Genomic DNA, 16,347 nt, shown 5'->3' on the forward strand with positions numbered 1-16,347 from the left:
CACTGAGGTGTGGGTTTTGGATGCAGATGTGACCGCATATTCCTCTCCGTAAGGGGAAATGTGAATGTGCCAATAAATAATCATCACTGCCTAATGTCTGAGTTATATCAGAAAAAAAATATCACATTCCCTCTGGAAAGAGTGGTGCAATATGCCAGCACATTTCTATATTTGTTAGGAAGCAGGAGAAAACGGTGTTATGGGTTAATGCACCTTAAGGTTGAGTCTATCACACATTCAGGAAGAGCTTAAAAAATAATAAAAAGTTTGTTTTAAAAGGTTAAACCTTTTGGCTATCTGGAGCCCCTGGGAAAAGGTTGTATATTTTGTGCAACCTAATAACTGCTAAACCAGCAGTATACAAATGTTGATGTACAGTAAATACAAAATGATGACATTCCCTGTTATGTTTATTCACATATTGTAGTCTAATTACACTAAGGCAGAAAAAGAAATGCCACGCCACATAGGCTATACACATACTTGACTAAAAAGCTACTCTAGACTTGGGTCTCTATTGCTGTGGTGATTGGTCATTTTGATACACACCGGTACATGGAGACTCAGGCACCCAGAGAGGCCAAGTGCAGGATCAAAAGCTTCCCAACTCCCGAAGGGCACAGTGTGAAGTGCCCAAAGCCAAGAACCACACAGCCCACTGGGCAGTGACATGTGCTGGGCAACAACATGCCACACAAACATCAAACGCCTCATTAGGATACAATTTGTTTCATTAATTAAAGTGCTTTGTGTTAACAATTGGCTGCTACATCAAAATATGTTACTGAGATAATTAAGCCAATTCAAACCAAACCGATGTTTCCCAAAAGCATTGCTACTGTAGTTAAATTATCAATGAATGAATGACATCATTTTAAACACACTCTTTTAATAGTGCGTTTGGGAATGTTGGGCAGTTGGCGTTTTGGCAGTCCTCATTCATTTCCTACACAGCAGGGACAGGGATGCCCAGGCCTTAATCTCAGAGAGCTAATCAAGCCGTTCAGATGCATCTGCATGGCACAACATCCAGGTCAGTTAAACACCTGACTGCAGATAGTAGATCACCAATAGAGATGGGTAAATGAAGCTAAATTAAAAATATAAGAGACATATGATATGCAAATGTCTTATACTGCACATTTTAAACTCCTTTATTTAATGCAGAAGCACATTGCAGCTGTATTCACTACACGATTTTACTGAACTGTTTGTAAACAAGTATTGTTGTAAAGGTGGTTTCACACTGGTATTAAGTGGTCTGACTCCATAGATTCTAATGGCTCAATCATCACGAGTGTGACTTGGAGAACTGCTGGATCTTTTCATCAACTAGTTCTGAGGTCACTCCATTGCGAACAAGGGAACAGTGCACACCTGAGAAGATTTGGATATGTGTTGGTAACTGCAAACACAGTGCCTTCAAACTGATCATTATATGATTTGTAAAATGTAAAAAAAAATTTATATACTTGTAAAATGTGTAGCTGCTGGTTGAAATATGTGGCAGAACACAGGAGCTCAAAGCATGTATACACTATAGAAGAATAGCTATACCTAGCCGACTGACGTCTGTAATGTTCCTGGACTCATTGTCAAAGAACATCATTTCATTGTATTTGACACCGCTGTCTGCCTGTAACCTGTATTTTTCTAGTGAGTAATTGGTTTAATCATGTGGCAATACATGAGAGGTGATAGAATGAGCAGACTCTATAAAGGCATTGCTTGCTATACCTAGTCGACTGACATCATTGATATTCCTGGACTCATCGTCAAAGGACAGCATCTCACTGTACTTGATGCCGCTGTCTGCCTGTAACCTGTAGAAAAATGCAGTTCACCATATAGCCTAGACACCTGCAACAGGCAATTTGATTTGAGTTTTCAAATCAAACAATGCTAGGAATACTAGGAGTTGCCTCACTGAAATATTGTGATATTTTAATATATTGTAATTGGTTGTGAATTTCTACTTGTAACCCAAGGCTTACCTCTCAAAATGAGTCAGTTTGGAACCTGGGTATATCTGCTTGAAGGAGATATACAGTGTACTGGTTGAGATTGAAAAGGGAGAGCAGTTGGTTGGCTCCATCTATTTCTTCAGTTCTAGTCAATGCAAGGCACTCAGTTAAGTAAACACAAGATACTCTGAAGCTTATTCAGAATAAATGTGCACAGAAGTGAGCAGTTCCCTCTCCACTCCTCCCACTCACCGTGAAGCAATTCCGATCTTCACGCCTTGACCATGGAGAGAGGTCAATATATTCACAGTGTCCTTGAAGAGGGGCAGGGGTGAACTTGTGGAATCCTCTACTTTGCCACTTGGAGAAAGAGAGAGAGAGGGAGAGATAGAGGGAGAGAGAGGGAGAGAGATAGATGTGGCTTCCACGTCTGTTAAAACTTAAAACTAAAAAAATAAATATTCTTCCATTTAAGAACCATACCTTTCATTTTTGTGAAAAGGTGGGTCGACTTCATCCACCCAGAAAGGCCAAAGGGTGTTATCTGCATGCATCACATTGGGAGGCATATGTGTGCAAAGAAATGCATTATTTACTTGTCATTAACAATTAAAAGATATAAATTTATGGGCGCATGTGCAGCTCAAAAATCTACCACTTTATAAAACAAACTACAGGCAGAAAGTAGCAGAGTACCCTGGCAGAAACCTGAGGCATAATACAGGAATCAAAGTTAGGCCATGGAAGCCTGACAATGCAATGCTTATCAAATAAATCATGTTAACCTTGTTAACATGTCTGTATGATGTCTGCTATGTTTTACAAGACACAGGCTATCATTAGCGAAATAAACAGCATCCGTATGTCATGGCCAAGTATTTCTGCTCTGATCTACCAATCACACAGCCCAGGTTGGCAATAGCCTACTACAGGCATCAGTCGATTGAAACATTTGAGCTCTGCATAACGGTCTGGTACACACTTGCTACTTGCAAACACCAATAGTAGGGGGGCCTATGTGTCTAATTTTTTGGGCTTGTGGGATTCGCATGTTAATTTTTGGAGACCATTATATCTTTGTTCTAGGGGTTCTTAAAAAAAACATGTCTCCATTTTTTTGAAGGTTTTGAAGGACCCAAATCAAAGGTCAAATTCAGAAAAGGTCAAATTTGGTGTTTTGTCCATAAACCTCACATTGCCTGTATTATAGCATAGGGTTTGGTGCCAAAAAGCAAATATATTCTACAAGGTAGTGTGCAAAAGTGGACCACATAAACAATACAACATTATAAAACATTTTTAGGCTGATGATTGATCTCTTTAACAAAAAATTGTGCCTAGAATTCTCGAAAGTGACCAATGTTGGGAGTAATGCGTTACAAAAGTAATGTAATTACTGTAATATATTGCTGTTTGCAGTAATGCTGTAATGTAAGGCATTACTAAAAAAAATTGGGTAATATTTTACTCGGTACAAACTTCAGTAACGCGCGTTACAATGCATTTTAACCAGAAATTAAGTGTTTTTTTTTTATACATATTCGCAAACACCACCGCGAGAACAACAGATAAGAAAAAATCGCGCATAATAGTAGAACGTTATCTCCTGATACTTGTTGAAGATGGCTGTGGCTGCAGCAGACTCGAAGTCGGATTATTTGCTGGATAGACATAAGCCTACGCTTATTATTTTCAGACACAAGGATATGAAGAACATAATAGTTAAGTAAGTGCACTTTGTGTGCGAACCCGAAAGATCTCTCTATGCCTCGCGAAATAGCACAAGTAGTTTAATGAAACATCTAAAGTGGTGCCATGCTAATCTTTTTGATTCTTGTTAAAACACAAACTATGCTCTTAGTAGTGCATGTCAGCTTTGTGCTGTGAACTTGAATTAAAGAGAATAAAGGGATAGAAATGCAGAAAAAGATTGTGTAGCATGGCAATGCCACCGCTCCCACCACGCGCAGCATGCACTTTGCGTATAGGGCACCAAAGGACAGAGGGGGCACCCAAATATAGCCAATGAAAAGTAGCTTTACTGCAAACGGCGTTTCACTCAATAACGTTTACAATGTCAAAATGCACTAACACCATGTTACATGCAAGTTTGATACTTTTTGGGTTCTCTCAATCTCCACCACGTAGTAGCCTACTAGAATGGAATTGGTGGGTCTTCAATAATTCGTTTTCCAAGCATTTCATGAAGCACATGATATGCCGAGTCGACTGAAACGCATTCCATTCAGATAGCTAGGTGCCTACCAGGCACATAATTCACTTTTAATTGCAAAAAGAAATGTGAAGCAACATGTCATTGCACACTTCCATTTCCAAAGCAATGAAGGCTGCTTATAACAACTTAACATTGTGCATATTATTGTTAATATTGTGCTATCAATGTAACTTAAATAAACAAGAGCTGGCAAAAGGGCATTATGAGAACGTAAAGATAAATGTTGTTAAAGTGACAGTGCACCATTTATAAGTAAAACAGCATTTCTTCAGAAATTAATGTTTAAAAACACACATTAATGGTCTTAAATTATAAGCCTTTTTATTTTACTTTTGGTGTTTGAGTTATCATTTAAATGTCACTCACTCAAAGCCACTCACTTAGGGCACCGAAATGGCCAGCTGGCCACCATCTTGACATTTCTTTATGTAAGCTTTGATTTAGGCTCTCTGTTGATTTTAATGAGAAGGCCTAGGCCTTAAAGTTACAGTATTTCTATCATAATTTACCAGACTTTGACCTTTTGTCGGTTTTTAACAAAATTCTGACTATGATTGCATCATGAGCACTGCTCCTATTGCATTCCTAGCTCAGTCATTATGCTATACCACATCTCCCTCCATTGGAAGAGCAATGAGCTGCATTGAGCGTAATAAACTGCATTTAGAATGCCAAATCCATATTTCTAGATATTTTGGTGAAAGTAACTTAAAAGTAATGCAATATTAATGCCTTACAATTCAGAGACAGTAATATTATAATGTAACAAATTACTTTGAAATGACAGTAATAAGTAATACATAATACATTACGATTTTAAAGTAACTTGCCCTGTCACGGTTCAGACAGACGACCAGAGGACCACAATTGCGTCACACCAGAAAGTTTATTAAACTTAAGGGAAAAGGGAAGTAGGGAGTGAGAGAAGGCTCCAGGGGTTACTGGGAATAACCGGATTCCGGCCCAATGCGCTGGGTCTGTGTGCCCCCAGTGGCAGCGATGGCCCTATGACGACGGTGGTGGGTGGTCCGAAGTCCTGGGGAACACAGACACAACGGGCGGATGAAACAAGGCAGAAGTACAGTTCAAGGGAGATCCAAATTGTAGTAGCAAGGCAGAAGACTGGTCAGAGTTACCGGATCAAGAGTAGTCAGGAGTCGTACGGCAGAAAGCAGGTCTGGTTCTCTGGGGCAGAAGAGTATCCAAGATTCAGGCAGGTCCAGGGTCACAAAACAAGCGTGAGCCAGAAGCGAAAGCAAACAGGTTCCGGGGTGTGAGCTTTGCAGACGATCTGACAAAGGAGAGCTGAAAGACAGGGCTTTAAATACTGGGAGAGGTTAGTGGGTAATGCAGCGCAGCTGGCAGAGTAATTAGAGCAGAGCAGAGCAGGGACAGGTGGAGCTAGTTAGGCTGAGTAGAGAGAGTGGTGAGCAGAGTGGAAGATAGTGGAAACCAATTAGGTGGTAACCCGGTGGAGTGAGAGGGCTCATGACAGAACCCCCCAAGGGACGGCCCCAGAAGTCCCAAGAGCACCACGCCGGGGGGAGGAGGGGAGCCGGAGGAGGGCTAGAACTCCTCCTCGAACGGTCCGAGTGAACGCCCTCATCCTCGGAGGAAGCCGGAGGGTCGGGTCGGGAGATGGGACAGGTCCCGGTGACAGGGTCAGGCACAGGACGGGAAGCTGGGCGGGCAGGACGGTTAGGGGACCCCTCTGGGGCTGCCCCTACGGATTGCAGGTTGATCAGGATGCCGCTGGTGGAAGGCGGTGATGAGAGTCCCATCCACAATCCGACTAGCTGGCACCCAGGTCCTTTCCTCAGGTCCATAGCCCTCCCAGTCAATGAGGTACTGGAGGCCCCTACCCCTCCGCCTGGACCGGCAGGCGGCGGACGGTGTAAACCAGACCACCATCGACGAGCCGGAGAGGAGGAGGACAAGGCGCAGCAGGGACCAGCGGACTCTCATGAATGGGCTTAATCTTAGACACATGGAAAGTGGGGTGCACCCTCATGGAATTAGGCAGTTGGAGCCGGACAGCAGTTGGGCTAATCACTCTTACGATAGGGAATGGGCCAAGGAACCGAGGTGCCAGCTTTGCGACTCCACCCTGAGTGGCAGGTTCTTCGATGACAACCACACCCTTTGACCAACATGGTAGGTGGGAGCAGGAATTCTCCGACGGTTGGCCCCGTAGTGTAGCTGGCAACGGATCTGAGGAGTGTGGCTCGGGCTTGTGACCAGGTGCGCGACATCGACGGGCAAAAGCAAGTGCAGATGGGCAAGTAACCTCCCCTTCCTGGCTGGCAAATAGAGGAGGCTGGTATCCATAAACACATTGGAAGGGGACATACCGATGGCAGAGCAGGTCAGAGAATTGTGTGCGTGCATTCTACCCATGTCAATTGCTGCGACCAGGAGTGGGGGTTGCGGAGGTCATGCATCGCAGTGCCTTCTCGAGCTCCTGATTTGCCCGCTCTGACTGCCCATTGGATTGGGGATGGAATCCGAAGTCAGACTGACTGTGGCTCCCAGCAGGTGACAGAACTCCTTCCAAAAGGCGGAGGAGAATTGTGGGCCACGGTCAGAAACTACATCCTTTGGCAGTCCGTGGATCCGAAGACGTGTTCCAGGACCACCTGGGCGGCCTCCTTGGCGGTTGGGAGCTTGGGGAGGGGAACGGCGTGCCATCTTGCTGAATCGGGTCAACTATGGTGAGAATGACGGTCATGCCACTTGAAGGGGGCAGCCCCGTGACAAAGTCAAGGGCGATGTGAGACCAGGGACGTCTGGGCACAGGCAGGGGCTGCAGCAATCCGGCTGGGGGCTGGCAGGACGACTTGTGTTGGTTGCAGATGGGGCAGGCTTGGACGAATTCCCGTACATCCCTTCTCAGAGAGGGCCACCAGAACCTCTGGGCGAGCAGGTTGTAAGTGCGGGTGGAGCCAGGGTGACAAGCTAGGCGGGAGTCATGTCCCCACTGAATGACCTGGGACCTCAGGTTTTCGGGGACAAAAAGGCGGTCAGCTGGGCAAGCTGGGACCTGGCTGGTTCTGGAGAGCTTCCAGCACCTGTTCCTCAACAGCCCAGGTCAGAGCTGCTACGATGCAGGGACTTGGCAGAATCGACACAGGATCCTTGGAGGGGGTGTCATCCTTCTGGAATTGACGGGAGAGGGCGTCTGGCTTGGTGTTGCGTGATCCAGGCCGGTATGACAGAGTGAAATTAAACCTGGTGAAGAACAGGGCCCAGCGGGACTGCCTGGAGTTCAACCGTTTGGCCGTGCGGATGTACTCCAAGTTCTTATGATCGGTCCAAACGAGAAATGGAATGGTGGACCCCTCCAGCCAGTGACGCCACTCCTCCAAGGCAAGCTTCACAGCCAGCAGCTCTCGGTTCCCTATGTCGTAATTGCACTCAGAGGGGGACAACCGACGTGAGAAAAAGGCACAGGGATGGAGCTTCCTATCCTCCGCAGCCCACTGAGAAATCACAGCACCAACTCCCACATCCGAGGCGTCCACCTCCACAATGAATTGCCGGTCCACATCAGGCATCTGGAGGATGGGAGCGGAGGTGAACCTTACCTTGAGGGTACTGAAGGCTTTGTCGGCTGCTGGGGTCCAGGTGAAGGGTTGCTTGGTGCTGGTTAGAGCAGTGAGAGGGGCAGCAATGGTACTGTTGCAGCTTCTTTCTGTTCTCCGGAACTGGCCATGAAGTGACTGCTGATATTTTGGCAGGATCCATCTGGATACTTCCCTCTGCCACTATGTACCCCAGGAAGGCCACTGTCTTGACGTGGAAACTCACATTTCTCTGCCTTGGCGAGGGAATTCTCCAGGAGACGATGAAGGACTTGCTGGACATGGCGGGTGTGTTCAGACAGGTTTCTGGAGTAGATTAAGATGTCATCCAGGTAAACGAAGACAAACTTGTTTTAACATGTCCCGCAGCACATCATTCACTAGAGCCTGGAACACAGCAGGAGCATTGGTGAGGCCAAAAGGCATAACCAGATACTCGTAGTGGCCTGTTGGTGTATTGAATGCGGTTTTCCATTCATCTCCCTCCCGGATCCAGCACTAGGTGGTAAGCGTTCTGAGATCCAACTTGGTAAAAACAGTGGCTCCCTGGAGCAACTCAAAGGCAGAGGTGAGCAGAGGCAGAGGGTAACGGTTCTTCACTGTGATGTCGTTGGAGTCCCCTGTAGTCGATGCAGGGGGCTTAAGAGATCCGTCCTTCTTCCCCACAAAGAAGAAGCCAGCACCAGCAGGAGATGAAGATGGACGGATTAATCCTGCGGACAGAGAGTCGTTGATGTAGTCCTCCATGGACTTTCTTTCAGGAGCAGACAACGAATAAGACGGCCCTTTGGAGGGGCCGCCCAGGGAGGAGGTCGATGGCACAGTCGCATGCAGTCGGGTGAGGGGGCAGAGATGTGGCTCTTGCTTTGTTAAACACTTCTCTGAGACCATGGTAGCATTCTGGGACATTGGAGAGGTCAGGAGCGGAGTTAGTGGGTACTGGCCGAGGGGTAGTAGCGCAGCAAGCAGGCAGGTTCGGTGGCAGTCCTCTCCCCACTCCCTGATCACCCCGTCACCCAGTCGAGCTGAGGGTTGTGCCGGGCGGAGCCATGGGTAACCCAGGATGAGGGGTTGGCCTGGAGAAGGAGCAGGTGAAACTGGATAGTTTCTTGATGGTTTCCGACAGACCCATCGAGACCGGGGCGCGTGACATGAGTGACCGATCCGAGTAAGTGTCCGGCCCAGTGCCCGGCAGGAATAGGAGGTGTCAAACGGTGGTTCTCCAGTCCCAGTTGGCGTGCCAGCTTGATGTCCATTATGTTGGCTTCGGGCCCAGAATCCACCAGAGCAGCCAGGGTGTGAGTTGAGTCAGAGAGGCGGAGGTGAACCTGCAGCAGGGGTTTGCGGTCGGAGGACTGGATGGTCATTGAGCTCAACCGACTCCCCTATGCCCGTGAGCTTCGCCTTTAAAGGGCAGGTTACCACACGATGTCCATCACCTCCACAATAGAGGCAGAGGTTTGAGGTGAAGCGCGCTGGCTCTGCAGGAGTGAGAGAGGCTCGCCCAATCTCCATGGGCTCAGACTGGTCAAGCTGACTTGGGTGAGTGGCAGTAGATGACAGGAGCCCAGTCGGATCTCTCCAATGCCGGTAGTTGGTGGACCTTGGCCCCCTCTCACGACTCCACGGGTCTGTATCCTTCTGTCGATCCGACAGTCAGTGCGATGGCTTCATCAAGAGTGGAAGGCAGTTCATGGGAGACCAACTTCGTCCTGATATAGTCGGCCAAGCTATGGAAGAACGCGTCCCACCAACGATGGTGTGTTCCAAGAACTTCGCCTTGCCAGGGTTCGGAAGTCGATGGAATGGTCTGCGACTGTACGTCTGCCTTGTCGAATACTGAACAGTTCACGAGACGCCTCTGCGGTTGGTGAATCCAGGTCAAACACCTTCAGCATCTCCTCAGCAAACAGGTCGAAGGTTGCACATGCGGGGTTTGACGCTCAACTCTGCTGTTCCCCAGAGTCGAGCTCGGCCCGTCAGGTGAGTGATGGCATACCCAACTTTGGCCCCTTCCGTGGCGAAGGTCCTTGGCTGCAAGGAGAACTGAAGTCGGCAGCTAGTCAGGAATGGCCGGACCTGGGTTGAATCGCCCGCTGAACCGCCGGGGTTTCCAATCTTGGGTTCGAGCAGCGGCTGCAATGACCGGGCAGGTAACTCGGGGCAGGGCTGGTGGGCAGACTGCCTGGAACTGGGCCGGTGGGCGGAGTGGCTGGGGTAAGGTTGGTGAGGAGTTGGATGATCATGGCGAGTTGTTGTTGCTGCTGGAACTGCTGATGCTGTTGGTGGCCGACCTGAAGCAGGGAGGTGATGTCGCCGCTCATGCGGGCTAGCCCTCTCAGTGTGTTCCAGGCGCTGCATGGCGGTGGGTTGCTCAGGTTCGCCGGTTTCCATGTCGGGGAAGTGTGCGCTGAGTCCATGATGGTCAGATCGCACTGTCACGGTTCAGACAGACAACCAGAGGACCACAATTATGCGTCACACCAGAAAGTTTATTAAACTTAAGGGAAAAGGGAAGTAGGGAGTGAGAGAAGGCTCCAGGGGTTACTGGGAATAACCGGATTCCGGCCCAATGCGCTGGGTCTGTGTGCCCCCAGTGGCAGCGATGAGTCCTATGACGACGGTGGTGGGTGGTCCGAAGTCCTGGGGGAACACAGACACAACGGGCGGATGAAACAAGGCAGAAGTACAGTTCAAGGGAGATCCAAATTCGTAGTAGCAAGGCAGAAGGCTGGTCAGAGTTACCGGATCAAGAGTAGTCAGGAGTCGCTACGGCAGAAAGCAGGTCTGGTTCTCTGGGGCAGAAGAGTATCCAAGATTCAGGCAGGTCCAGGGTCACAAAACAAGCGTGAGCCAGAAGCCGAAAGCAAACAGGTTCGGGTGTGAGCTTTGCAGACGATCTGACAAAGGAGAGCTGAAAGACAGGGCTTTAAATACTGGGAGAGGTTAGTGGGTAATGCAGCGCAGCTGGCAGAGTAATTAGAGCAGAGCAGAGCAGGGACAGGTGGAGCTAGTTAGGCTGAGTAGAGAGAGTGGTGAGCAGAGTGGAAGATAGTGGAAACCAATTAAGGTGGTAACCCGGTGGAGTGAGAGGGCTCATGACATTGCCCAACACTGTTAGTGACCTTCTAGCCTTCTACATTTGAGCAAGCAAATTTTCATAGTTCATGGTGGCACAGTCTAGTTAGGTTATATTCTGAGGTGTGTCTTTCTGTTAGTCAGGTGATGGCACACATATTCTAAAAGAAACAGATGTATCCCGTGGCAGATATGTGTGGACTGGTGAATGACCCATCACTAGAGACATATGCCAAATTTCTTGTTTTTGTCCATGCGAGAGTATGGAGATGGTGATCACAGATCAGCCAAAGATTACATTGTTACAGTGCAGTTATTATGACCGCCGCTAGCGAAGCGGTCATATAGGGATTGTCAAAGTTGTTTTTTTTTTTTTTTTTTAGTCATCTACTTCCTGAATTTTTGGTCAACGATACCCGACACACCGAACCACCGGGCACATGAAATTTGGTGGGTATGTAGCCCCACTAGACTTTTACGGAAAAATTTAGTTTAGCCCCGGGGCCACTCCCCACCCCCACCCGAACCCGAAGTTTTCCTAAATAACTACCTGCACCGTGGCACTGAGGATGAAGAATCTTTTATGGTATGTTGGTCTCAAGGGCCCACATCAACCTGGCCCATAATCACTCATTTGTGATTTGCACTTCCCAATCGGGTAAAAAATGAAAATGCAATGTTATTCTGCTTTAATCGCCCCTATCTTCAGTTAAGATGTTCAGAACTGCACCAAATTTTAGGTGTATGATTGACCTGGCATTCTCTGGGAGTATGTCAAGTTTCGTAGAATTTCATCCATGGGGGGGTCTAAAAAAAATTAGGTTATGTGTAGGCCTACATTTAGTGACTGTACACTCATTGGCCTGTAGATGGCGGTGCACACATATACACATGCACACACACACAGGCACCCACATACTATCGGTATTAGAACGGCCTATACATAATTACAAATTCAGTAGGATTAAAAGAAAGCCAAAATAAATATTCATCATCATCATCATGGCTGCATTTCCAGTATTGGCGATAAGTAGTCGTTTGTCCATTAGATGGCGCATCGTTGCAGTGAGATGTAATTTTGTTGGAAGTTAAAAGTAGGTTGGAAAAACAATGGACGATTCCTACAAGGACTGTAGTTTACCACAGCGGACATCTAATAAGGATAGGACGATGTTCACATGAAATGTAATTCCCATTTCTTCTTGAAGCCGAAATAAATCTGAGGATGTTTATCGGACATGCTTGTTTTTTACTGCAGCTACGTTAATCTTATAATATCAATAAGGACCAAGGTAATGTTACCATTAGCGTTGGTTGAGTGATGGAGGCATTGATTTATTGCATTTGTAGAAAACTATAAATGTGGTCATACCAAGCAAATTGATAGCAGCACTGTAATTGTATCTTTCGATTGTCATTTGTTGCACGTGCTAAAAAAAAAATCATTCTGTGCAATGGAAGATTTACCAACGTTACACTGGTCTGATACAGTTTTGCGTATAGGCCTACATGCGTGAGACTGAGACGCCTGTTTATTTTGTTTTAAGTGCGTGCAGGGTGTGAGAGGGGAATCGATGTGCTTTGATTCCAGCTTGGTAGTTGTAGTCTGTGAAATTAAAAAGCACGTGTGTGTGAAGTATCCAAACAATGACACCTTCATTTCATTATGGCTGCTTTAGCAACACACCTTAAGCTACTGTGTAGTGGGGTCCCATTTAGAAGTGGCTACTTCATTCGCGCTTTCCTTGACTCATGGAGCTGCGTGAATTTCATTACAACTTTTCGCCACAATATGGCAGTTTAAGTCCGCTTGATACTGTAAGGCGTGAGCCATTGGTTTCCAAAGGAGATTTTATTTGTGTCGCCAGCATAGCCTATTGACAATTTATGTTGTAAATAGGCCTACCTTATAAGCCTACCTGTAGCTTATGGAAGCTAACAGCTTTCTATTAGGATCTAGTTTGTTAGTTATAGTTTTGTCATAACTCCCTGATGCATTTTTGCATTTAGAATAGCCAGAGCGTGGATATCTCAATCGGAAAATTAAACAATATTGGGTGCCTATGGACTAGGCTGGGTGAACCCAGCCTGATCTGCTTTTTTTGATCTTATTTTTTGATTTCTTAAAAGATTGAGCTTGGTCTGGTGAAAGCCAGACTAGCCATGGACCTCAGTTACATAATGCAAGGGAACATGAATCAGCCTATATTTGCACGAACAATAACGGACAACAGCTCTTCAACTTTGGCCCGTTAAAATGTGTATGAACAGTCTAGCGACGCATTTCATCAAGGCCCATTTGGACATGTCAGTTATTTGCACCACTGGTTAGATGTAAAACACCATTTCGTTTCAGACTACTGTTACTTAATTTGTGCATTAACAATAACGTTTCAGACTACTGTTACTTAATTTGTGCATTGACAATAAAGTATCACATGAACTAAAGATGACTAAAATCTTATGTAGAAGAAGAAACATTCACAAAAAAATCCATCCATCCAAAATGACCTTTGTTTTGATAGCTGTTGAAAACGGCATGGAACTGACAGAGATGTTTTTGTTTATAAATAAATAAATAAATAACATTATGCTGATACCTTTTGCTTTTCCCAAATACAATGTAGCCTACTGGTGTAAGTGACCTTTCATCAATCCAGTTGCAATGGATGAACTGTGATGAACTGCCCTACTTGTGATTGTTTAGAGATTTTAAAGGTTTTATAACAATGCTACATCTTCTTTGGCTATTCTACAATCTATTCACCTTTTCAGCACCAGTAGGCTACTTTCTGTGCAGCCGCGCACACACACACTCAGGCATGCCAAACAAGCATACACAAAAGTTTCAAGAGTGGGGGATGGAGTAAAATATGGAGACAAATTGAAGTGTGATTTCTTTTCACGGAACGGATGTACAGGACTGAGCGGCGGTCATATTTTGTACCGCTCTGCGGTACATTTAGTTTTACAACAGAACAAAGCAGTTTGGCACAGGAACTGCTACAAATCCACCTGTAACAGTAAGCATCTGCAGCATGCTAAGATTCGCTACTAGAAGTCATGTGAAGCAGGCAAGACTCAGTGTCTTCAGAAAAGACGTGGCAGACCATCTTCTGAACCTGCAGCAACACCTGCAACTGCATCAAGTCCATCTAGAGGGACTATGTACACTTGTTCAGCAGCAGCTGCTGCCAGCATAGATAAGTGCTTCTTCTGTCAGAAGCAGACAAAAGAGCATCTTCATGAGGTGTCCTCTTTCAATGCAGGCAACCAACCAAAAGATATAAGTAATATTTTGAAGTCAATGACTTTTAACAGGTAGCCAGTGTAAGGATGCTAGGATGGGGGAAATATGTTCATATTTTTTGTGTGTGTGAGCAGCTCCATTTTGTATAAGCTGTAAGGTCTTTAGACAGGTATTATTACAGCCAGCGTAATAGCATTGCAATAGTCTTATCCTTGAGGTGACAAAAGCATGGATTCATTTCTCGGCATCTGGTAAGGATAAGGACTTCCTTATCTTTGAAATGTTCCTTAAATGGTCAAATTAAGTTTTGGTGATCTGTTTTATGTGATTATTTAGTGCTAGGTCCTCAATTATAACTCCTAGGTTTTTAACAATTGTGGATGAGGTCAGTGGAAGATCACTATATGTAGCCTGAGATGTGGATAGGATATCCCTCATCTTTTTAGAACCTAAAACCGTGACTTCTGTTTTATCTGAGTTCAAAAGCAGGAAATTATTCGTCATCCATGTCTATATATCTCTTATACATGTGTCAAGTTTGGCTAACAGGATTAATTAATCAGGTTTTATGGAGAGGTATAGTTATGTATCATCTGGTAAACAACAGGGGCCCCAGTACTGAGCCTTGAGGCACTCCATATTTTACCATAATCTGGGTAGATTATTATGGACCTGTACAAATTGTTGACGGTTAGGAAGGTATGATCTAAACCAAGCTGTGCTGAGTCTGCGATGCCTATCAAATTTTCAAGCCTAAGTAGTATGTCATGGTCTATGGCGTCAAAGGCAGCGCTGAGGTCCAGGAGGACCAGTATTGATACAAGGCTAGGTTTTTTGAGGGAGGGCTTAATAACAGATGTCTTAAACGACTGTGGTACATGCCCTGATAGCATTGAATTATTTATAATCTAGAGCAAAACATTATCCAGGAAGGGGAGAGCAGTCTTAAGAAGGTGAGTAGGAATAGGGTTTAGTAGACTAGTTGCAGATTTTGATTGAAAAATTGTGGAGGTGAGATAATATGTTGCTTATATGTAAATGAATTAAATGTTGTTTGAGGTCTCATCTGTGATTCTGTTATGTTTTTGCTATCTTTCAGCAATGGAGTATGTGTATTTGGTGAAACTGATTTAGGCGAAATGTATGGTGTTAATTATAGTGAAATATACGATTTAAAAAAAATAGGGTTGAAACAGGTAAAAAAAATGGAGACATCATTTTTCTCCATGTTCAATGACCTCTAAAGACAGTCCAACCACTCTCCAAAAATTAACATTCCAAACCCACAGAAACTACATAGGCCCCCTGACTACAAGGCCAGGTTACAGAACTTACCCAGGTCAAACACAACTAATTTTGGTTTCGCCATCACATTAAAAGGATCGTGACGGATTCCGTTGAATTCTTTACAAGAAGATTAATTAAAACGATCTCATCAATTCAGGAATATATCATAAAAATAAAAACGAGGTTGACCGTCAAGCATCAAGCAGGAACTGTCTCATTTCCAAGGCAATGTCTGTTTTTTACAACAGACCTAAAAAAGCACCCGCCCATTTGGAGGTATACATCAGATGAACATCAGTGAACAAAAGCTCCTATTCCAATTTCTCCCTCTCGTAGTTTTCCTCCAAAAACAATTCCAGTCATAGAAGATATACGATTGCAAACCTGAGAGTGCAGAGGGGTCATTTGGTGAGGTCATATTTAAGATATAATAAACATGTATTTGTCGTTGTAATCCAATCTAAAACCATTCCTCTGTCTGGCAAAATAAAAGTTTAATCTGTAACAGATTAATGAGATGTCTCAAACTTGTCTCTGAGGATTTATTTGTTTGATTATTTGTATTTAATGTATTAACAATCAACTGTAATCAAGGAATTTAAAGGAGATGTTTGACCACAGTCTGAATCTCTCTGAAGAAGTCCTATTAATTACTGGTAAAAGAGCAATTGAATCACTGTATACTATTGTACAATGAGGATTTCAATACACTAGTGATTCAGGTCACTTCCTTTGTAGGCTGCCTTTACGGAAATGGCATGTTTCCTGTTGTCACCAAAAGCATACAGCATTGTTTTGATTCACAGCAATACAACTGAATCCCTTTTAACCTTTTTGGTCACATAAGAAATCAAAGTCACACAGCCATGTTTTCTTTGAAAGTTTATGTGGATAAATTACCATGGAATGAAACTCAGGTAAGAATGTGTTTCAATGCACAAAAATTGTAAG

At 45.0% G+C, this 16,347-nt stretch overlaps 1 pseudogene; it reads right to left on the reverse strand.

The window, feature by feature from the left end:
* Positions 1-1,291: 1,291 nt before the first annotated feature.
* LOC125300303 lies at positions 1,292-9,679 on the reverse strand (annotated as a pseudogene).
* Positions 9,680-16,347: the final 6,668 nt, after the last annotated feature.

Source organism: Alosa alosa, chromosome 9, assembly GCF_017589495.1.
Source record: "Alosa alosa isolate M-15738 ecotype Scorff River chromosome 9, AALO_Geno_1.1, whole genome shotgun sequence".
NCBI classification, from domain to species: domain Eukaryota; kingdom Metazoa; phylum Chordata; class Actinopteri; order Clupeiformes; family Clupeidae; genus Alosa; species Alosa alosa.